Source organism: Humulus lupulus, chromosome 5 (assembly GCF_963169125.1).
Source record: "Humulus lupulus chromosome 5, drHumLupu1.1, whole genome shotgun sequence".
NCBI lineage: Eukaryota > Viridiplantae > Streptophyta > Magnoliopsida > Rosales > Cannabaceae > Humulus > Humulus lupulus.
The window spans coordinates 222,662,886-222,688,386 of NC_084797.1; the positions used below are offsets into that span (position 1 = coordinate 222,662,886).

General features: G+C 33.2%; 3 long non-coding RNA genes across 3 annotated transcripts; all 3 read left to right on the top strand.

Moving 5' to 3' along the window:
• Positions 1-1,161: 1,161 nt before the first annotated feature.
• On the top strand, positions 1,162-1,912 carry LOC133833999 (uncharacterized). Its single transcript, XR_009893261.1, has 4 exons — positions 1,162-1,208; positions 1,351-1,432; positions 1,618-1,724; positions 1,829-1,912. It is a non-coding gene; the product is annotated as an uncharacterized LOC133833999 (long non-coding RNA).
• A 2,333-nt stretch (positions 1,913-4,245) lies between these two features.
• LOC133834000 (uncharacterized) lies at positions 4,246-4,732 on the top strand. Its single transcript, XR_009893262.1, has 2 exons — positions 4,246-4,407; positions 4,622-4,732. It is a non-coding gene; the product is annotated as an uncharacterized LOC133834000 (long non-coding RNA).
• A 2,257-nt stretch (positions 4,733-6,989) lies between these two features.
• Positions 6,990-8,229, top strand: LOC133834001 (uncharacterized). Its single transcript, XR_009893263.1, has 2 exons — positions 6,990-7,078; positions 7,793-8,229. It is a non-coding gene; the product is annotated as an uncharacterized LOC133834001 (long non-coding RNA).
• Positions 8,230-25,501: the final 17,272 nt, after the last annotated feature.

Sequence of the window (25,501 nt, forward strand, 5' to 3'; positions counted from 1 at the left end):
ACACACGAAATATTTATTTTGGCGCCATATGAATAAAACTCAGGCGCCTAATGAATTTTTTTTTTTGAGTCCCAAATTTTAATCCCAAAAAATTTCTCTCAGCCTCCATCTCTCACGAAGTCTCCGTCTCCGTCTTTCACGAAGTCTCCGTCTCTCAGCCTCACGAAGACACGCTCCAGAGTGGAGCTCTTTCTCCGCCTCACAAAGTCACACTCCAGAGTGGAGCTTCCTAATCTCCAACTCAGTAACTCTCTCTAATCTCCAACTCATCCCTTACCCTAATCTCTAAGGTTGAATCCTAATAACCCTTTACGCCTCCTCTCTCACACTCAGTAACTCTCTCTCGTTCTATCTTTCTCTCTTAGCTACTCTCTCGTTCAATCCTTCTTTCCTTCTCTCTGTTTGTTGCAGGTGTGTAACAAGGTGATGGGGGTCGTGGCTTGGGTCGTATGACAGGGAGGCTCGACTTGTGGGTCTATGGCGTGGCTCGCTCGTGGGTGCGACGGTGCTTGCGGCGGTGGGTCTACGACATGGCTCGACTGGTCTATCTTCCATCAGGTCTCAATCTTCCATCTCTGTATTTCCTTTTGTTTCTCAAGAAAATTCTTGGGAAAATTGGTTGTTTTGCAAGTTTGTACATTATTTTTTAATTATTTACAGGGTGTTACAATACTTTCGTAGTCTAATCCAAATTCTACATCCCAAAATCAGATACGATTTGGGGTTTGTAGATTCAAGTTGTTTCCGTGTCTATCATAAGATGACAAGGTTCTTATGAAGTGAGAAAAGTCCACTCATTGTGCACTTGCAAAAGCTTGGCATGAAAATGTTGTTGCTCTCAACTTTGGTTGATATGAATTACTTCACATTATCACTTCTTTTGATTCTTCTATAATTTTTATAAGTTGTAATATTTCTTTTACAGATTCCTTTGTTTGGTGGGATTGGGAAAGATGGGAGAAAGAAATAGATTGGATGGCTCTTCAGGGGATTAATCTGCCTTTAGCATTTATAGGTCAAGAAGCCATTTGGCAAAAAGTTTTCATGGTATGATAAGTGGCTATTAATTTATGTCAAAAAATTTCTGCCGAATCAATTCTTACACCGGTTCCTCTATATCCTTGGTAATTTCTAGGTAGAACTTGGCTGCCTTATCCCACAGCAGAAACAAATACTTTCCCGGATGCTAGAGCTAGGCATGACTCCAGGTGATGCTGAGTTCTGTAATGGCTATTATGCTATGTTTATAGAAGTTTTACTTTATATATTTCTATAATATTAAGAAGGTTCCGGTCAAATTTTCACTATGATGACATGGCTTGATTCATTTGATCTCTTCATCTTTTTCAGTTCTGCCATCATTCTCTGGAAATGTTCCAGCAACATTACAGAAGATATGTCCTTCAGCTAACATTACTAGACTTGGGGATTGGTATTTTACAGTTCTTTTTCCATAAATAATGAGCAATCATGTCATTGATTCCATATGTTCTCATAATGCTAGCTTGTAACTTCATGCAATGCATTAGATATGTCTTATTTGAACCTTTTTCTTTTTTCATGTGTTTTGTGTCAAAGCAAAGCAATGCTAAGAATTTTATCTCTTGTTCTCATTAGGAACACTGTAAATGGCGATAAGCGATGGTGTTGTACTTACCTTCTTGCTCCTTCTGATCCTTTGTTCGTTGAACTTTGAGCAGCTTTTATTAAACGACAAATCGAAGGTGCATTGATTTTGCCATTGTATAAATAAATTGTGAAATAATCTCACTTTGTGTTAACATTGACTAATTTTTTGCTGGTTTACATTTTGTATGGAATGCTGCAGAATATGGAGATGTGACAGATATATACAACTGGTAATTCTTTGCATTTGCATTTTATTAATGTTCAAATAACTTCACTACTTTAAACATGATTATTTATTTATATATATATATATATGTGTGTGTGTGTATATATATATATATATATATAGAGAGAGAGAGAGAGATAAACTCAATTATCTTCTCTACTGGCGGAACTTTTCTTTCTTTCATTATTACGTTTTCTGAACGTCATTTTAACTTTAATTCATGGTTTACCTTCATAATGTAACTATTAAAAATAATCTATGTGAAAGTCAGATATGATTTGGGGTTTGGGATTTGAATATTGAGGTTGCTCATGGGTATTTCATTATGCTTACACTCCCTTGAATTCGTTCTCAATGTAAAGTGGCTAGAAAATCTGTATAAGAAGATATATTGTCATCTGATTATGTTTATTTTTGTATGCACACCCATGTTAACATTATTAATTTATTCGTTAAAAAAATTGGTGACATACCAAACCAGAAATCTACCAAACCAGAAATCTATCAAACCAGAAATCTATGTCTTGTTATAGTCAGTTTGTCCCAAACCAGATGATGCCAATTAACTGAGTTCTGTACTGGACATAAATGTTGATATCCTTGTTTAATTTGGTATTTCTCAGATACAAATTTCTGAGTGTCTAAAGTCTGAATCTGTTTTCCAGTACCAGCATGTTTTGCTTATTATTTATTGAAAAGAAGATGCTATCTTATATGAATTTATTTTTTGGCTTTCTTTTTAATTAAATGTTTTACTTGTTAATACTTAATTGCCCTTTCTTCTGATTCTGTTAATGTTCATGTCATATCAGAGAACTCTGTGTCTAAGTTGGAGATATAGGCACCATTATTACTAGAGAAAATTCTTATTGGGCAAGTTTGATCTTAAAGTTGGATTTTACTTTTATTTATTATTATTATTTTTATAATATGTTTAGTTAGAGATTAAAGCTTCATGGACTAGGTGATAGCACAAAAGGGCATTTGGTATAGTTTTTCCATTATGTAAATCAAAAGAAAGCTTTTGCTCAAGTTCACTCAATCTTCAAATGTGAGCAAGACTTGGTCTCTGATGTGAACAAATTATCATGCAAGTAATTGTAAAATCTCTTCAAACGTATAAAATCTATGGATATAAAATATATGTATCTCATTTTTATATAGCAAGACATTTCCATATTCATTATCTTCTCTCATTGTTGGGTTTTATTTATGTTTGTTCAAAAAACACTTCTACAGAGCACACTTAACTAAATACAAACTGAGTTTTCTTTTGGTATTTTCTCGTTTTTTTTTATTTGAGTGGAGTGAGATTTTGAACTTGAACTAGGGTTTTATGTTTAGATGTTTGTAAAGTCTAATGAGGCCGAAACGGTTTGCATTTTATGGGGGTTTGGGTTGATCTAGTTTTTGTGAAATTATGATTTTAGGGGATTTATTTGGAGTAAGAAAGAAAGGAAATGTAGTGTTTTTTTTAAATGTACTTTTGCTGGAAATTGAAATTCATTGGGTTTGATTTGATCTTGGAATTGGCTCTTTTTTGCATAATCTTACTGAACTTTGATACTCAATTAAGCCCAACAGGTGTATGAATTTATGTTTAGTTTTTGGGGATAGAGGAAATAGAGAGAGATTTAGCTATATCCCTTACCCCATGAGGCATGAGCCTTGAAATTTGGATTATTTTAGATTGTGTAGTTTTATAAGAAATGGAGATTGAACTAGTTAGAGTCTATGTTAAATAAGAACCGGGAGTTGGCAATGCTCATGTGTTGGAATCATTTTATGTTGATGAAAAGAAGATTATCTTCTCTTATTGGTTGTTTTTGTGTAGAACGGTGAGGAAGATTGTGAATTTGGATGATCACATTGCATTGGCCTGTGCTGGGCTCAAAGCTGATGCTCGTGCCTTGATAAACAAGGTGAGAATTGAATATGTTTGTGGGAAAATTTATTGGTTTATCTTCATAGGTGTTAGTTTTTTGGTGTTCTACCTCTGTAATTGACTTGGTTAATCATTATAGATCATTCACTACAACAATTATGCCCATATATTACATTAAAATATAACATATTTTAAAAAACGCTATTGTTTGACACGACTAAAAAATTTATTAGGCGGTAAATTATACACTTAGGCGCCAAATGAAAGGCAAAGCAAAAGAATCCCTAATAACCCTACGCCTCCTCTGTTTCTCTCCCATGCTCTATCTTTCTCTCTCAGCAAGATACTGTGCGGTCTCATCCTTTACAAAGTCTTCAAGCGCTTCTTCTACGATGACGATAGGTCGAGACCTCCGATTCCAATGCCCTCTTCTTTGTCGCCGATCGGTACTTCTCTTTCTCTCTCTGTAAATATATATATATATATATGTATGTATATATATACAACAATTCGAACACCAATTCCCTTCCTTTTCAATTTGCTGTTTCTGGGTTTTTGTTTGCAGACTTGAAAAGCTTTATGGTGGGAAGGCCCATGTCGGCCTTCGGATTCCCGATGCTGACACCGGCACTCGACAGAACATTGATCGGGTTCTCCTCACCAAAGGGTATGCAAATTTCTTTCCCAAAATTATAAATTATAAATAAAAACCTCATCTTTTTGTTCTCAACAGTGCAACTACGATACTCTCATTATATAACCTTATACTACTACTCTGTTAACTAGCTCAACATAATAGAAGAAGGGTCAAAGATGTCTACTTCAACTCAATTTGCTTTGTTTATGCTTACGAAGTTGTTACTTTTCTGTTTTTGGTGCAGAGGGGCAGTGGTTGTATCTGTCAAGAATCTTGTTGGATTTGTGTTGATCAATGCGGATGGTAGCTGGTCGTGTGAGACCAAAAACAAAACAGAACATCTTCCTAACCCAGTAAGTAGCTTTAAAAATCACTGATTTCTGAATGGAGCTTTTTAATTTCAGTACTTTTATATATCAAATGCCTTTGCTTATTGCTGTCTTTGGTTTAGTTTAGTTTGCTGTTCACTTTACTTGGTTGTTTATGTGATACTCATGGTATTTGACAGCAAAAGCAAAAGTAATGATTCAAATGAGGAAATAAATGATGTATACGTATCAAGTAATATCATGGATATGCATGCATAACCAAATCTACAGATTCCAAGTATTTTTGTCTGGATTTTGGTCTTCAACTTGTTTCTTTCATATTGTTTATTTTTAGGTGGAGACTAGAAAACAAGCTTCAATTCTTGAATCATATCTTGAACAAAGAGGAGTTGCTTTGCCTGAAGGATACTTGTCTTGCAAAGTTATACTTCCCAATCCGAAATGTTGGTATGCGATTGATTTGAATGTTTCGTGATTTGACCTTTAGTATCTTTATTTCACAGATAAATCTGTAGCTTTTGTTATGGTGTTTAAATTTCTTAAACTTACATGTTACTTTTATGTATGTATATGCGTGCACATGTTCGTGCTTATGTACCTATGTTTATTAGGAGCTAAAAATATTTTTTAGAAAAGAGGCAAAGAACTTGGCTGAGGACTATGGATTTTCACCTAGCTACAAGAAAATAAAATAAAAAAACTTAAACCAAATTGTTTTAATTACACTACATTTGGTATTTAAAAAAAAAAACAGAGAGACAACTGTAAATGTTCTTTCTCTCTCTCTCTTTCTCAGAAAACCTTGACTACAAAAACACAAGATCTTTTTGCCAACTCCAACAAAGCTCCTAGTAAATGGCCAAAACCAGGAATCCCTGCAACACCCTTCTCTGGTAGCTCCTTTGACTAACTGGAACCAAAGTCTCAGAGCCATAGAACAATGCATGAACAATTGATCTATGTATTAACCTTTCACATAGGATGCTGAAATTTTAACTTAAAGTCAGAAGAGGACATTTCGTTTGCAACCTATCCCAGGTTTAAACCTTATCACACGAGTCTCCAGCAAAAAAAAAAAAAAAAAACTTATCACATGAGCAATATGTTTTGACCTTACTGAGTGCCACAGACTTCCAAATTCCCAGAGAAGGCTTAAAAATCCAGACAATAGGTGACGAGTCAATGACCATACCCTTTTACCATCTAATTTAACTCTCAACTGAAACCCCTCAAGAAGATTTAACAATGAGGAAAACTCAGTAGTGTTACATAGAAAGTTTAGAAATATTATCACCCCAAGATAAGAAAATACCAGGGAAAGAGATAAAAATATATATTACCTCATATTTAGTAGTGGATAAAACTTTGATCAATGACACTAATGTTTCTAAAAGATTTTTTGTCAACAAACATGGCTTTGGGTATAATGCAAGATACATTTATATATAATTAGTCAAAATTGTGCTAGTGCCCTCTGTGTATATATGTTGTCTTGTTTGTCTGGTGGCACTTACACTCTGTTTCGATCTTTGATTATAAAAAAAATCTGAACATGGATGTTTTGCTTAGCTCTCTTTCCTAAATAAAAGAGTTAAGTTATGGAGTATTATTAACAAATTGGATTTATTACATTGCAATTTAATCAAATACTTTTCCGATCTTGAATTTCTGTAGCTTTTGTGTTGTAAAGACTGATTTTTCTCTGGTCTTCAAACCATATATCTAGTTGTTACTTACGCTAAGCTGATCAAGATTTGTTCTGTTCTCAGCCAAGGCTGCAATTCAACTCGCAAAGTGCGACTCTATTAAGGCTGCTGCCCTCTTACATCAATCTTACGTTACTGTGGATGACATCAAAGGTACTACATAGTGATATGATACTTTGAAACAACTACAAATTATAAGATAACTTTTAGTTCAAACTCTTGTGTATTTCACTTCACCAAAACTCCAATTTTTGCATTTTATGTTAAACTTTGACTCATTCTTTCTCAACTCAAAAATATTAATCCATGATTCAAATACTTTCAGAGGTTAAGGTTCCATTGGCAGTACTTGGAGCAGAGTTTGACCATCCAGAGATCGTCAAACAATTTGAGGAGCTCTAGATTCTGACCAGTTAAGCTCTGGAATTTCAGATTTTGATACTCACTTTCAAGGCCTCATAGTTCAAAAAAGGTCTCTTTCTCTCTCTCTCTCTATATATATATATATATTTATATAACTGTAGTTGTCTCAACTTATTTCTATATTCTATTCCATATTTCTATAGTTTATCTTGACAGGAGGTTTCTACTGGTGTGAAAAAGTTATTGAGGGAATCGTCTGGCCAGTACAGCGACTTCAGTATTCTTTCCTCTTTAAATTCTCAGGTAAATTATGTAACTTACTGTTTGTTTAGTAGGATATATGTTTTTATATATATATCTATAATATTTTAGGTGAAAATTTATGATCTTTAGGAAAGTGTTAGATGGCACTAGATGCATTAGATCCATCCATATGTGTTGTTTTAGGTTCAGATCACTTCCAGGACTTGTCAACCAAACCCAAAGGGGTATCATAGAATGTAATGTCTGCTTTTATTAGCCTTTTCATTATTCCTTTTTATACACATTACTGTATTGAAGTCATAGGTTGTCTATGATTTTTCATGCTTACGTTTGACACTTCTATCAGATAATAGTACATAGTCTTTGATTGCTTGATTGATGCTTTTGAAAGTATAATACAGATATATTTAATAAGAGCTAATAATTTCATTAATGCAACATGGATGACTATAGCTGCCACTTTAATAAGTTCTAATCTTCCAGTTTTATCAGATACTATATTGTGCAGTGACATAATATATCAAGTGATCGATTACACACATGCATAGGCACACACTGACACCTATACTTGGATTGACTGATAAAATCTTATAATTTCATTACTTCCAACATAGAAACCTAGAGTTACAACTTTCATGCATTTTTAATTAATACAAGGCAATTTGGTTCTGTTTTTTTTTTTTATAAAAGCCTTAGAATTACTACTTTAAGTAATTGCTGGTGTGATTCCATTATTACACTCGAATATTACAGGTGTGTAGATGTGACTGGAGCTTACAGTGCTCTAAAGACGGAGCTTAACATAAGCTTGACAGCAATAGGCCTTTTGTGGACTACAACTGGCTTTATTGCAAAGAGGATTACACATGGACCTGTGGAAGAAAGGGAAACAGGTATATGACAAGTGCACAACAAATGGACTCACAACAAAGACAAGTGCACAAAGGATGATGAATTGAAGGATGGAACAAGTTTCATGCATGGTTTACTTTTGTGAATCTTGTAATTTTTTGTTTTTCATTTTTGAAGTAAAAAATGTTCAAGATTATAAAACTTTATTATGTTATGCTTTCAAACTTAAGTTAGAACTAAGATCTCATGAAATAGACACATTCAGAGTTTGAATTAGTTATTGTTTAATGTAATACTTATGGTTTATCAATCTATTGAGAATTATATTTTATGATTAATTTTGATTTTTTTTTATCAAAATACAATAATGAAAATATTTTAATTAAAAAAAAACTTATATGTACCATTATCACAATAAAAAACCTTAATATGTTATGATTTAGAAACATATTATAAGCGTAAAAAATCGTTATGGTTTATATAATATAACAAACTAAAAATGTTATCAAAATAATCAAATGTAACAGTTGAAAAGTGTTATGAAAAAAGTACAAGATTAAACTTCAAATTTATAACCAAAAACTCTATCTAAATGTTATTATTTCAATATTATAGCACCTAAAAATGTGTTATTGAATAGTTTAAGATAACACCGAACATAACATTCAAAAACTGTTATAGAAAAGACTGGACTTTTAATAACAGGGGCTATGTTAGCATTTTCAGAAGTGCTATCAATAGTCCCGGTTAGTAGTTTTTAAGTGTTATGAATACTGTTTTTTCTTATAGTGATGTTTATTATTGTACAATCCTAATATTTAAGGGATATCATTTAATATGTTATATGTTCCCGATCTTCGTGGGCGACGTTTCCTTGTATGTAGGAAATAATGCATTAAGTAGTATTATTTTAATTGATTTACAAAATATCTTCCCCAAATATGTGGGAATGAATTCTACAACCTTCTCTATAAATAGCGAAGGAAACACCATTTGTAGGGGACATATTTTTTTATTTCTGGGAAAAACTCTGGGCAATTCTTCTTTGAAAAGTTCCAGAGAACTCCCAAGTCTTAATAATATAGACTTGTGGACTAGGCAGAGTTAACTGCTGAACCACGTAAAAATCCTCTAGTTTTCCTCTTTATTCATTTGCACTAGTATTCTATTGTTTAATTACTCTACTATTTAAGTTGACGAAAAACGGCGTCAACAGAATAGTTATTGAGCTCAAATCTATAATTTAATTATAGATTAATTATTCGCTAGTGAATTAATGGTACTTAAGGATCAAGAGGTAATTAGAAGGGTAAAATGGTAATCTTGACCACGAACTAATAAATGGAGGACAAAACTACATTTATTTACTATATCAATGGACTACAAGAGAAAACTCTGTAAATATAATTCTATAAATACTTAGAATGAAATTCCATATTTATAGTGGAGTAATCATAGAATTAATAAATGAGATTATTAGATTAAAAAGTTTAATTAATAATTTGGTTTATTGGAGCTCTGTATTATAGGTGCATGGTCCCCAAATTACCTATGTCCTACATTGTCGAGAGTAAGGATGTCAAAAGAAAGATTTGTAGAAAGAATGACTTAATTGCAAATGAATTAATTTTTCAAGACAATGAAATAATTATGTGATAAATATGGGCAACTGATTAATTACGAATTAATTATTTAACTATATAGTTTTTATTTTGAAAAACTATAAGTTAAAATAAATATTAATCATGTTTGGATTAATATAAAAAAAGAGATTAATAATTATCTTATTCATAATAAGATTTTTATTTATTTATTTAAAACTGATATTTTAAGATAAAATTAATTTTAAATTAATTGATATTTGCTTTAGGATAAATATATTGTCTTAAATATTGATTAAATAAACAAATGAGAAAATTAGGGATAACCCTAATATGTGGGTCGACACACTCATTGTACTGTGAGTGTGGTGCCACACATATGGAATTCCTATCCCTAAGATTTAAATTTTGAATTTCAAATAATTTGTTTATTTAATTATATATATTTAATTATTCTTTTTTAAATATGATTTAAATTAAATAATTAAATAAGTTATAACTGATCAGTTTTAATTTAAATAAAATAAAAATTACTTAAATTAGTTAATTATCTTTATAAACCTGAAAAGAAGCGATACTTTTCAAGAAGTGGTTTTCATAGATTGTCAGACTCTCACTTTGAAAAGAAAGCAATAGTTTTTCTAAACTTGAAAAATTATTTAATACATCTTCTCTCAATCAAACCTCTCTAGATCTCATGTGTTGAGTATATCTAGAGAGTCTTAAATCAACATTTTGAATCCTACGTGCCCACACACGTCCTTGTGTGTTTGATGAGTGGTCTGGAAGATCAAGGTGTGAACTTTTAGAATCTGGATTGGAAGATCGTTGATTTATACAAAAAGATTCATGGATACTTGATATGCTTCAAGAGGTAATCCCTAATCTATTTGTATGTGATTTAATATATCTATATATGTATGATCCTGGCTGGTATTAATAAATTTTTTAAAACCTATTCCGCTGCGCATCTTTGATTTACACTTTTAATACCAACACCACAAGCCCTTGATGCTTGTCTCCCTCAACTCATGCTTCACCTAGAATAAAAGCTTGAGCCTAGAGGAATCCTTTGGTGATGGCAGCGAGTCTCATCATCGCTCATGGTGGCCGAATTTAGGTCAAATAGTTCTAACTCCAACAAGCTTTGTTGATGGATTCCGACAGTCAAACTGCCAAGATAATTGAGTGATTCAAGCTCCCTTGGTTGAATGATCTCCATTGTTGACTTTAGATCAAACAAAGGATGACATCAACATTGGTCACAAATCTTGGAAGTCTAGTAGTTTTCTTGAGCACTCATGTGCAACAATGACATGACTTCGAGCTTTGAGAGTTCTAGACTTTGCTCGTAGCATTTAGAGAAGTCAAGAGGCACGACGAGTGTTTCCAGTCGTGGCTTAGTTGCAAGGTATCCATGGCTAGCTGGAAGTGAGATAAGAAGATAGAACAGTTCGAAGGAAAGAGGGGTCATGGAAAACTCCCAAGGGTTTAATTTTTTTTTTTCTCAGTTTCATTTTGAATTTGTTTAAATTTTGATTAAATTAAAAATTTGATTTAGTTTTTTTATATAAAGAAATAAGTTATTTGTTTTATATTAATTAAAATATAATTTCTTATTATTTTTAACGTTTATATCAAATTTTTAATATAATAATTTCTTATTTTATATTATTAAATAAATAAATTTATAAAAGTAAAGATAATTTGGTCATATTTTAAATATTTACCAAAATGTAGTCAAGAGGAAAATTGTGATCTATTTTACAAAATATAGGGTTCAAAAATTTATTTTCAAAATAGAGAATCCAAATAGATAGTTTTACAAAACAATTAAACAAAAATGGTAGTTTTTCTTCCTTCTGTTTTTCAAATATATATATATAATTTGTTAATACTACTTACAATTTAAGAATTAAATTTTCTTCACTTTCTTTTCCACATTATCTTCTTGGACAAATCTATCATCGTTGAGATTTATGTGGCTCAAAATCTTGAGAAACCTTTTTTTCTTCTCAAATCGATCACCCTCTCTTCCTCTTTATCCTTTTCAATTTCTCTGTCTTCTCAATTTCTATATCCCTAAAATTAGAATTTAGAAAATTGTAAGTGAAACATATCAAATGAAAGTGATGCAAATGGCATTTGAATAGTATGCATGATCCATGTATGTAATTCTATCGAGCAGCAAAAGACAATGCGCACAAGCACATGTACTATTTTGCTGTTGTTTTTAACAATATTTTGATGTGTGATGCTCAAAATATATATTTAGACGGAATGAAAAATTGTCTCATAAGTTATGGAAGAATTTGGGATGTGGGAATCCCACATTATCTACAAATCACTTCATTGGTCCCTTGAATAATATAAAATGACAGCTCCTCCTCTTAGATTGTATGTTGATTTGTTGTTTGCTTGAACCTCATAAAAAATTATATACCTCTTAATGTATTCCATATAAACAAGCTTTTGCAAACAACATATTTCCTAACACATAAAATAAAGAAATTTACAATAAGAAAAAGACATTTCATTTACTCGGTTTAATTGTAAACGGTGTGACGACTATACCTGTAGGTGAAATAATATTTTATTGCATAATAAAGTATAAAGTTTGCATGATAAAGTATAAAGTGTATAATAAATATGCATATTCAAGAAGTAAGATATGTAGAAGTTGCTGCTAAGTGTGACTATTGATTGTGATATGCGACAATAACACTTACTTTTGTATTATTTGTAGGTGATAACACAAGAATTTGGATATTAGCAACCATAACACAATTATTAAATCTAATACATATATATACACTACGCCAAAGAGGACCTACGATGTCTCTTGTTAGCGTTGGTTTACAGTGTGAACCGATGCCATTGATATTCTCAGTTCAATAGCGTCGGTTCAAAACCGACTCAACCGTTAACAAATGGCGTCATTTACTACCCTGATGCTTGTTTATGAGGCTCAAATGTGTCGGTTCTAAACCGACGTTTCTAGTCCAATGAAACGCAATGTTTCATTATTAGTGAAGTTAGCATCGGTGTTAAACTAACACTATTGATCCATACATCGTCGATATATAGGCAGTAGCGTCGGTTTAGAACCGACGCTAACTTGATATAGGTGAAAATTTGGGATCGTCTCCCTCATTCCTTCCTGATCCCCTCAAACGAAAAATTACAGAGGCGCACAGGCAACTGTGAACCCATGCCCTCCCGAGCCCTCCTGAGCTTCGAAAACCCCTCCTAGCCTCGGAACTCTGCCCCTCTATCACCTCTGAGAGCCCCTCATTCCCATGGCTTCTCCCTCCCCACGGGTTTCCGCCGTCCCTCCCATTTTCAAGACGCCCCACTATCTTCGGCCTTCTCGGTCCAATTCCAAGAGCCCCTCCCTCGTGGCTTAACCCTCCCCCACAAGTCTCCGCTGCCCATCCCAATTCCGAGACCTCCCATGGTAATTTGATTTTTTTTCATAAATATATATAGATATATAATTATATGTTTATTTAGTGTTAGTAAATTGATTATATAGTTAGGAGTAGGATTGTAGAATTAAGTTTATAAATTTTATTGTATAGGGAATAGAAAGAAAAGAAAATGTAGTTTAGTTTAGTTTAAGCTTTAATTTAAATTAATAATATTTTTAATTAGGTTAAATTAATTGAAAATTTTTGTTATAATTTATATCAATAATTTAATTTTGTAATATAATTAGTTTTAATTGTTAATTGTAAATTGTAAATTGTAAATTTTTAATTTTGGTTTGGTTTGGTGCTTTTTGTTATGGTGATCCCATTTGTAGAAAGCTCTGAGCCTTCGCCCCTTGTCACCTCCATAGAGGTGAGGTTAATTATTTTTCATTTTTTTAAAATTTAGTTAAGTTAATTTTAATAATTTGTCCATAGAGGTGAGGTTAATTATTTTTCATTTTTTTAAAATTTAGTTAAGTTAATTTTAATAATTTGATTTAAATTAGTTAATATTGAAATTGTGAAATTGTGGTTAGGTTTCACTTTTTTTTGCGGTTGATTGGACTTGGTGGTGATCCCATTCGACGGCTAAGCATTTATCTTGGACGAGGTAATTCAATGAAACTTTAATAGTGTGTATATATTTATATATTGAAAGATATAGTTATATTAAATTTAGTGAAATTTAGGATCAAAAGTTAGTGAAGATAGGTTATGGGACTGTGTGTTGCGCTGATATAAGGTTGGAATTATGCATGCTGATTGGTTGTTTGATATATGTGTATTATATGTTGTGTATATGTACTTTTTGAAATTGGGATATGTTGTAGAAATAGGGGAAATGTTGTCCAATTTTTTTAAAGATAATAACATTGATAGTTATGTATGTTTGATATAGATTGATACTTATGCATGTTGCTATTAGTTGTTTGATTTTTGTGTATTAATATGTGATGTCTATATGTAATATATGAATTTTGGATATGCTATAAAAATAGGGGAAATGCTGCCCAATTATTTTTTAATATAGTAAATCTAGTCTTTGGAAAAATTTGAATTTTTTGGCTTGTTTGTTTTATTTCTTAGAAAATTGACTATGGATAGAGATTTATTATCTTCGAATAGGCTATCAGTGAAATATAGGGAATGTGTTTAGTATTTCTTGCAATTTTGTGCAAGAAATTTAGAAAATCTAGCTTTTGTTCATTGTCTGTATCTTAAGTGTGGTAATGTTGTGAATATTAAGCTTATTACGGTGAATGAACACTTATTTAGGAACGAGATAGACAAGAGTTATAAGATTTGGTTTTTTCATGGAGAAATGATTAATCTTAGGGAGGAAGGAACCTCTGAGAAGGATAAGGATGTTGATTTAGAATATGAAGAGGATTACATTTCATAAATGATTGATGATGCACAATATGAATCCTGTATCGATCTAGAATTTTTTTAAAACATCTTAGAAGATGCTGATAAACCTATATACCCTAATTCTAAAAGGTTCACTAAATTATCGGCCATCATTAGGTTGTATAATTTGAAGGCCAAACATGATATTTCTGATAAGGGTTTCTCAGAGTTACTTTCTTTCTTAGGAGAATTATTACCCGAAGATAATGAGACGCCCTTGAGTTTTTATGAGGCAAAAAATATATTGTGTTCGTTGGGCATGGAATATGAAAAAAATACATGTTTGTCCTAACGATTGCACCCTATATAGAAAGAGATTTGCGGATGCAATTGCTTGTCCGACATGTGGTGAGTCTAGATGGCAAAAGAAAAAGAATTCAAATGCGGTTAAGGATGGTGTCCATGCGAAGGTATTATGGTACTTACCACCTATACCTTGTTTGGTTAGGTTCTACCCAAAATTCCGAATATGCTAAAAGTTTAACTTGGCATGCCGACGAGAGGGTAAAAGATGGAAAGATGAGACACCCAGCTGACTCACGGGCTTGGAAAACAATTGATGAGATATGGCCTGACTTTGGAAATGAACCTAGGAATATACATCTTGCTCTTTCTGCAAACGGGATTAATCCACATACTTCCCTTAGCAGTAAGTATAGTTGCTGGCCTATTATGTTGGTTGAGTACAATTTACCACCTTAGTTGTATATGAATAGAAAGTTTACAATGTTCACATTGTTGATATCGGGTCCTTCACAAGCTGGTAATGATATTGATGTATACCTAGCTCCTTTTGTTGACGATTTAAGTAGATTGTGGTATGAAAGTACTGCTTACGATGGCCACAAGAAAGAATCCTTTAATCTTAGTTTTACTAGCATATTTTTTTTTACTCTAAACAATGGTTAAGTTAGTAGATTTTTATTAGAAATTAACTCAGTCATTATTTTCACTATCGAGTATATGAATATTATTTTTAGAAACATATATCTTGACCATTGTATATATATAGTTTCATATAAATATATACTTTTGATATGTAAAAACGTGTTCTGTCTTTTAGCTTCTGTTTCTGCATTCGTTTTGCTGCAAGGGGAAAATGGCAGAAACAAATTGCATAATACAATTTTAAAACATATTAGCGTCGGTTACAGACCTACGCATCTAAGCAATAGCGTTGGTTACAAACCGACACTTTTGCCCAGGTCAAACGCGTCACCTGCAACAACGTCGATTCCAAAAAAGACGCAACTAGCAAAAGCATCGGTCTAAAACCGACGCTAAACCCCTGTATTTTAGTAGTGATATATCATTTTCTTTTCTTGCAGTAAAATGATTTAACTCATTAGTTTAAGTAGTGATAACTGTTTTTGGTAGTTTGTTTTGAATTGTGTTTAAGTTTCCATTTTAGTTACTATTCAGTTAACTAAATATAAAAAGTAACTAATAAATTGCTTTTCAAGCATAATAATTTCAATCATCTTCTCATGCAACAACGAGAAAATTTAGACTTATCATATACCAAAATTACCTCATCGAAGAACAGGTTATGTTCCTACCACTCTTGAGTCTAAACAATCATTAGTTACATCGAAAAAAGCTTAGAATGTGGTAGATATACCACAAACTCGCTGAAAGAATGACAACAACGAACAGGGAGAGGCTTATTGGGTTTTGTTCGTTTTAAGGTGATCATTCCAATAGTATAACCCACCACCATTAAAATGGCCATAGTTGGCCAAAACATACAGTCAAAGTCACGCCTTCGACGACTCTATTGGCGAATGTGGCTTGCTACAACATCATTTGCTAGCTAAACTTCATCGCCAAGTTTGTCGTTTGACACCCAGGTGGTCGGTGTGTGTGGTAGTTGGGGCAATGACAGATGGCTACAAGGTATTGTTAGGGTTAGAGATGGCTGCAAGATATATATTTTTTTTGGTATTGAGTTCAATATATGTATAAATAAAAGTTTATATGATATTTTTGTCAATATAATTCAAATCACAAGAAAATATGTTATTATTCTCAATTTTTTTATAGATATTAAAAAATGCAAACAATTTTATCATATCTAATAGACTAATAACTTATCATTTTTTTATATCAGTGATAAAAATGTTTTTGTTTTATAATACAATGTGAAATTCCGTTTTTTATGATTACCAACTTAATTATTCAAATTAAATAATTAATTGTTGAACTGTTATAGAAATGTTTAAACAGATACAAAGATTGTTTGAACAGAAACCAGATATGTTTAAACAGTTTGTGACCAGAAGATAAAAACGAACATAAAGTAAAGAACACACGAATTTTTACGTGGTATCAGCAATCTTTGCAGATTGCTACTAGTCCACGAGGCCACGCCCAGAGAATGAAATTTATTAGAAGAATATCTAAACGATTACAAAACCAAATTGACTTATACAAATAAAGACTCCCTCTAGAATTTGTCGCAACTGTTGTAATCTAAACTCCTAATCAAATTTCTGAAGTGCTAAGATCTTGAACTCCCTTTAAATCATAACACTTGCACTTTTCCTCCCGAAAAGTGACTCACGAACAAGACTTCTCCCGAAGCTTGATGACCAATGTCCAAGTGTGTTCAACCTGCACAATTAACACAAAGAAAACAATACAGAAGTACACTGTAATAAACCACTAAGAACTTGCTGGACTCAAGTTCTTCACATAATAAAAAGTCTCTCTAAAACTTGAAAAATATTTGGAAAATAATACACCAAGAGAGATGATCAGAAACCAGCGACCTAAGGATGATTATATACTGTTTAGAATCCCTTTAGGTCGTGGAAAACAAATCAGAAATCAAACAGCCCATAAATGGAAAATTTTCCAAAACAGGAAAGTCAGAATCTGTTCAAACAGATTGGTAATCCGTTCAAACAGATTCATTGAACCTGGACAGTTTTTCAACCCAGTTTCCTTAAATAAATAAGGAAACAATATATCATTTATAATTGCAAGCTGTACACGATTTCTGGGCAACCAAAACAGATAAACAAAATAAATATTAATAATTTCCATTTCAAGAAAAAGATATTCTTTTATAGGAAAATATATATATTTATTTTATTTAACACATAAATAAAAATCTGAATATAGAAAGACATATTTCACCAAAACAAGAAGCTACCCATTTTTGAAATTCACCACAAAATATTACAAAAGAGGAAACTACTAATTTCGAAAATACCCTTTTAATTAATTTTGTCTTTATTATCAAAAATGCCAATAAAGGATTTTACACAATGTTTGGTAAATAAATAATTTATTAATTATTTTTAAATATCTTTTTCTGAAATATTTTTTAATCCTTTTAATGATGGTAAATGTCATCAATTTAGATTTCTGATTTTGAAAGTAAATAGACTTTAAAAATTAGACATTTTGTTTCAGTTTTATATTATTTTGGACATTTTACTAAAAAAAATTACTCTCATATTATATGTTTCGTAAAATAGGGAAAAAAATACTGTAAGTTCAAATTTGGACGTAAAAACTTCTAATTTTTATGAATTAATGATTTTTAATTTATATTTAAGTATTTAAAAATTAATGATCAAACAAAAATAAGATGTTAATAAAATTTGACCCGAACTAAAACTAAGAAGTATCCTATAACTTCTCACTGTTATATTATTTTTAATAATATAACGTTAGATTAAATAATGTGACATAATGTAATTTGCCATATCTTGTAACATATTATTGAGAGTCACAAAATTGGACACATGTATGTGCCCAAATGTGACATATTTTGGAGTTACAAAAACAGTTACAAATTTGTAACTTCCAAATATTACTCAATAATGTGTAGATTTGATATTACACATTTTGATTTGAATTTCTGAAAGTTATAACAGATATGACTGTTATAGATGTGATTTTAACTCCCATAATGTGTATGGAAGTTACAAAACCAAGTGAAAATGAATTTGGAACGTTTTAAAAATTTAGAAAATTGGTAGCTAAAAAAAAACGTCGTGGGTCGCAACCAGTTTCAGGTCGCGGCTTGAGAGGCAGAAAAACATCGTGGGCCACGGCCAATGTTTTTCAGGCTGCAACCAAAGTGGCTGACAACATTTTCCAAACTTCGATTTTATCCAATTTTGAATGTTTCCAATAGCCAAGTAACTCCCAAATCTCTATTTTAATTCCATAAACATCCAATTAATCATTGGTAACAGCCATGATGGTTGGTGGAATTTGAAAGTCAAAGGGTGTCTCAAAACTCTATAAATAGGAGTCTAATGCTCACTTGTATGACACACCATTTTTTCTATCCACAAAGCACTTGGCGGGAAAATACACCATAGAGGCTTGATAATTCCAGAGATCTATTTCCTTGAGAGATCCCTTAGTGCTTAGAGAATGGGGGGAAATAAGCTTTTGGACACAGATCTTAAAACTTGTTCAAGTTGGTGATCCCCACTACTCTACACTTTGGTTGTGTGAGAGTTTTTGTTCTTTTCATTCTTTTGATCTTGTTGTTCTTATTTATTTGTATGATTATTGTTTTGAGTTTGTGATCTTCCTCTTCTAATTTTTTTTATTTATTTGTATTTTGAGCAATAGAGTTGTAACACTTGTTTAAATATTACCTTGTCTATTGTATTTTTTGCTAAGAGTTGTATTTTGGTTTTACCATTTCCATTGAACAATATAATATATTCTCTAACAATCAAAAGCTTAACCCTTTTTGTTTCAACGGAATGTGAGACCATCAAGATCATGAACCCAGACCTAGTGAGGTTGGATAGGTTTGATGGATCCAATCTCACTAGGTGGCAAGACAAGGTGAAATTCCTTTTGACAACACTCAAGAGAGCCTACATCCTTGAGTCATCCTTGGCACCTCTAGTCGAACCATCCGACAAAGACACTCCCGAGGTGGTGGAGAAAAGAAGGAAGAGAGAAGATGACAACCTTCTTTGTAGGGGTCATATCCTTAATGCCTTATCTGATAGGTTATATGACCTCTATACCAATACCAAATCCGTGAAGGAGATTTGGGATGCCTTGGAGAGTAAGTCCAAGACCGAGGAAGAAGGAACAAGAAAGTTCTTAATTTCTTAATATTTTGAATTTTCTTTCATTGATGGGAAAACTCTTTTACCTCAAATTCATGAGTTACAAATGATTGTGAACAAGTTGAAAGTTCTCAAGATTAAGCTTCCTGAGGCCTTTCAAGTTGGTGCAATAGTGGCAAAATTACCACCAACTTGGAGGAGCTATAGGAAAAGAATCATCCATAAGAATGAGGATTACACTTTGGAAGAGATCCAAAAATACAGTAGAATTGAAGAGGAATCAAGAATAAGAGACAAAGGTGTGAATGAGTCTAAAGATGAGACTTCCAAGGCCAATGCGGTTTCACACAAGCATCCCAAGGGCAACAACAACAAAAAGGGTAGTGGGAACCCTTTAGGTCCAAAAAAAGATCATGGACAATTTAAAGACGTGAGAGGTCATTGTTTTGTTTGTGGAAAATCCGGGCACCATGCTAGAGTGTGTAGGTACCAAAATGATCCACATGAGAATGAGGTAAATGCTATAGAAAAGGAAGAAGAGATCCTAGCATGATTACTATGTTTATGTGCCTTGTTGGGAAATAGTTATTTTCATTTAAAAAAGCTTGTACTCTTGAAAGCAATCTGAAATTCCGTTTTTTATTATTACTAACTTAATTATTCAAATTAAATAATTAATTGCTGAACTGTTACTGTAACGACCCAAATTTGCTAATAAGGCTTAAGGGCCTTGATTAGTGTGCCTAGAGGGCATAATGGGAATTATGTGTGGTTTTAATGATTAAGATGAATGATTATGATTTAAAGCATGTTATATGACTATTTGAATATTTGAGATGCATGATTATGTGTATTAGTATGCATGTAGGCCCTGATTAGGTTAGAGGGGCATAATCGTAATTTTTGCCATTATGGGCATAACTGTATTGATATATGTGATAATTGACGAGACCACATTATTATGTGGATATATCTATGATCTGTGACTCGAGACGATCTTAGTGAGCAAAGTAGCGAAAAAGTCATGGTGGGGATTTATACCCGGCTCGGGGTGAGCTTAGGGGTATAAGTGGGAATTTAGTAAATATACTGGGGTCTATTTTGATATTGAAGAATATTGTTGATGATTAGTTAGGTATCGGGAGTTAAGCGGGAAGTATTAGAGACACTCGAGGAGTTAGCGGGAATTGGGTAAAATGACTAGAATGCCCTTAAGTGGATTAAAGGGTTTAGATTTAATAGGGAGGGAATAATAGTCATTTGGTTTACAGGAGTTAAGTATTACCAAGGCTTTATGTTAGTGGGAATTGTAGAAAGTTATAGAAGTCTGGAAGAGAGAAAAGAAGGAAAAGGAAGGGAAAAGAAAGGGAGAAAAACAGAGAGAGTCCTCTAGGTCGGTTTATATCTCCTTCATCTGTTTCTTGAGGATTTCTGGAGTAAAGCTCAGAGGAGAGCTGGGATAGCTAAACATCAAGGATTCTAAGCTAAGTTTGAGGAATCGGCAGAGGTTTAGCAAGGATTCATCAACACTTGAGGTAAGACTTTAGAGTTCTTCAGTTTCTGTTTCTGGTTTTTGAGCTATGGTGTTTAAGTTGAATTGGATGGAAACTTTAGGGAATTCAGGCCTAAGGCTGAGGAGGAGCAAGCCAAGGAAGTCTAGAGGCACCTTGAGGTCGAAATTCCACCAGAGGTATAAACCCTTAACTCTAACTTTGTTGTTCAGCTAGTTCCTGCTGAGTTTTAGTGCTTAGGAGTGGCTACGGTGAATTTTGAGTTTGGGGATGCATGTGCTTGAGTTCTAGGTATTTGGGGTGCTTGGGATGAGTGGAATATGGTCATAAGGTTGTTTTTGAGGTTGGGAAGGATTTGGAGGAGTTTTGGTTGAGGTTGGTTCGAGAAAATCGCAGAAGGGAAAAACTGGTGTTGGCTTGCCTGTGACTAGCGCTACAGCGCTAGCCTTTGGGTGTTGTAGCGCTAGGCCAAGCTTGCTGATGGGATTTTGCTTCTGTTTGTAGCGCTGTAGCGCCCTCCCATGAGCACTGTAGTGCTACCCTGTCTTCTGAAAGGGATTTTAGGGTTGTCTGCAAGGGCTTTTGACCTAGGGTTTGGGGTTTGATTCCACCACCTTGTTTGGTGGAACTAGGACTTCCGGGGGGCTCGGGATTGGCCCCGAGGCTAGGTTTTGGACTTGAGGATTGATGATGACTTTGGCCTATGGTTGTGTTTAGGTGAGCGCTAGGGCTCGTGGGGGATCGTGCTCAGGGAGTCGAGGGATCAAAGCTAGTGAATTGAAAGGTAAGAAAACTGCACCCGATTATATGTTTGTGATGGGACTAAGTGCTCCGGAGAATTGTATCGTGTCAATGATGGTATTACGCCATGAGACATGTAAAAGCGGCCTAAGAGTGTCGTACATAATATTTGCGCATAGAGCACGGCTTGGCCACTGGTAGCCGAGGACAGCTTTATATTCACTGAGCTCGGCTTAAGCGGGTCGTAATCAGTGGGATAACGGAGGGAGCAGCCTGAGAGCGCTAGCCCTAGTTATCATTTGTGCAGTGATATACGATATGAATTGATATGCTTAGTATGTTGAATACTTGGTCATGCTGAATGATTATATGTTTGAGAACTTGTGATGCAATGTGAGATATGGATTTGTCTATTGATTGCTTATGCTCTGTTGTTGTGTTTTCTTGCTGGGCCTTGGCTCACGGGTGCTACGTGGTGCAGGTAAAGGCAAAGGCAGATTGGACCAAGCCTGAGATGGAGAGCTCCGAGGTGGAGTGTACATAGCCAGCTGTTCGATCGCCATGGTCGAGGAGTGGATCAGGACAAGGATTGCCTAACTGATTGTTTTGCCTTAGTATGGCTTGTTATCGTATCTGAACCTTATAAATTTTGTAAACGATCTTTAAACTTGTATCTTTTTGGGATCCCGTGTGAAGGATAATGTTTCTTAATGAAAATGTGACTTTTGAGACCCAAACATTTTTAAACCCTAGTTCCTTACAGTTTCGATGACACGCTTTCAATTAAACGACTTGATTAGCAAGTCTGGCACTTTATAAACACACAGTGTAGCGGTCTTGGCTATCCAGGGCGTTACAGTTACAGAAATGTTTAAACGGACACAGAGACTATTTGAACAGAAACCAGATATGTTTAAACAGTTTATCACTAGAAGATAAAAACGAGCATAAGGTAAAGAACACACGAAATTATACGTGGTATCATCAATCTTTGCATATTGCTACTAGTCCATGGGGCCACGCCCAGAGAATGAAATTTATTAGAAGAATATCTAAATGATTACAAAACCAAATTGACTTATACAAATAAAGACTCCCTCTTGAATTTGTTGCAACTGTTGTAATCTAAACTCCTAATCAAATTTCTGAAGTACTAAGATCTTGAACTCCCTTCAAATCATAACACTTGCACTTTTCCTCCCAAAAGTGACTCACGAACAAGACTTCTCCCGAAGCTTGATGAACAATGTCCAAGTGTGTTCAACCTGCACAATTAACACACAGAAAAAAATACAGAAGTACACTGTAATAAACCACTAAGAACTTGCTGGACTCAAGTTCTTCACATAATAAAAAGTCTCTCTAAAATTTGAAAAATATTCAGAAAATAATACACCAACAAAGGTGATCAAAAACCAACGACCTAAGGATGATTATATACTTTTTAGAATCCCTTTAGGTCGTGGAAAACAAATCAGAAACCAATCAGCCAATAAATGGAAAATCTTCCAAAACAGGAAAGTCAGAATCTGTTCAAACAGACTGGCAATCCGTTCAAACAGATTCATTGAACCTGGACAGTTTTTAAACTCAGTTTCCTTAAATAAATAAGGAAACAATATATACATTATCTCTGCAAGTTGTACACAAATTCTGGACAAACAAATCAGATCAAGAAATAAAAATAAATACCAATAATTTCCATTTTCAAGAAAAGACATTCTTTTATAGGAAATTATATGTTTATTTTATTAACATAAATAGAATAATCTGATTATAAAAGAACACATTACAACAAAACAGGAAACTACCCATTTCGAAAAATATTCTTTAATTAATTTTGTCAATATTGTCAAATATGCCAATAAATGATTTTCACTATCAATAAAATTAAAGTACTATTCTATGATAATTCTTTTATTTTGCTATGAGATTTGTGATATGAGATATTTGTGTGAGATACTAACAAAGTTTCAAAATAAACTTGTTAAAATAATAGGTAAGAGTGTAGACCTATTATTCCATAATGTGATTATTTGTTTGAGAAATTCTCACATTACATTTGTGTTCACATTTTAATTTTGTGAAATATATAAAAGAAAGAAACTAAGTGAAAGTTGCTTTCAAAGACGTGTGTCTTGCTTTTGCAAGTAAATGACTCAAAATAAACTAACATTGAGGTTTTGTTGAGGTTTTGTTTATTTTGATCTATTGTGAGCTTATCATGTGGCTCAAGGACTCATGATGAACTTTGAGAATTATAAGTCTAGATCTATCTTGGAGGATAAATGACTTAATAGAAATGAAGAGATTTCTATTTTAAAGTGATATTTTATTATCACTGTGGGAGAAATGTGGGGGTGATACTCCAAAGTTAATAAATTTATTTTGTTGATAATAATTGATTAAATTGGTCATCATATCAAATAAGTGATTTGGAATTCCATATTCTAAATCACTTTGGCTATATGTGTATAGAATGGATAAATCTAGACATGCTTGGTGTCTAAAGTTATTGTTTGTGTTGACCTTGATTTTGGTCAACTGACACGGAGTCAAAATTGCTTGATGTGGACAGAAATGTTGAGATGAGAATAATGACAAAAATAGTAAAACACACAGGAATTTATAGTGGTTCGGCCCCAGAATCTGGTAATAACCTACGTCCACTTGAGCTGTTATTGATATAAGATTCAAATGAGTGATCAAAGAACTAGGGTTCAATGAGTTTCATAAACCTCTGAAGAACAAAGAAATATCTCGAATGTGATAGCTCTAATACACTTGTAAAACTCTAATCTCAAATAATTAGAAAGCCCAAAGTCCCTCCCCTTGAGCTATCTTTCTCTATTTATAGGCTCAAGGAAGATTACATTAATTTGTTACAGATATTCTTTCCTAAATAATCGGATACTCGGGAAATCATGGGAGATAATTTCGGATATGATTATAACTGCATAAGATTTTCTCCAAATATAGCGAGTATACGACCAGGCTGGTCGTATATAAAGATTGAGTGTTGCGCCATAGACATCTTTCTGGTCGATGGTCGAACAAGACTCCTGCCAGATGTCAGCCACGTGTATTAAACGTTTGCCATGTCATCTACGCCTGTTTTTTGGATAACAGTTTGTAATATTTTTTATTCAAGAAGGAATCAACTTAGAACATAAAGGATAATTTTAGAAACAAAGTGGTTTCTAGAATTAATATTCAAGGAAAATATTTATCTTGGATATTGAAGTATAAAATAGTGGGGGTGTTGACTATGGTCAAACTCACTATTTTAAAAGGGTAACTATTTTAATCAAACTATAGCTAGCAACAAAGTTTGAATGAAATAATGAGAGTGTTTAAGTATGCATATATGAGAAAATAAATGACTCAAATAGAATCATTTCTCAATCTCAAGGGGTGGGACTTAGAATCCCTAAAGAGATTCACAATTGATGAGTGTTAGGTTCAATAGGTAACAACAAGTCAATCAAGTGAATAATAGTAGTACTCAAATTTTGTCCCATCTGAGATATGAGTACTAGTACCAAAATGAGGGTTAAAGCCGAAAGGTTTTTTAATAGAACTCGGTCTTGAAAAGACAAGTATTTTAGGGTAACAAAATGCTATAAGAGTTCTACCTATATAGACATAGGGGTGGTGCCGCCCCTCATGAGAATTGGGAGTCATTCTCAAGAAAAGTCTATGAATGGAATGTGCACATGGAAAAAGTGAGACATTGAGGTCTCAAGTGAACATAGCAAAGGTGTATGTGTTATCATTGGTTTGTTATCAAGGGCTAGTGGTTCAATGCTTCGGCAACCAT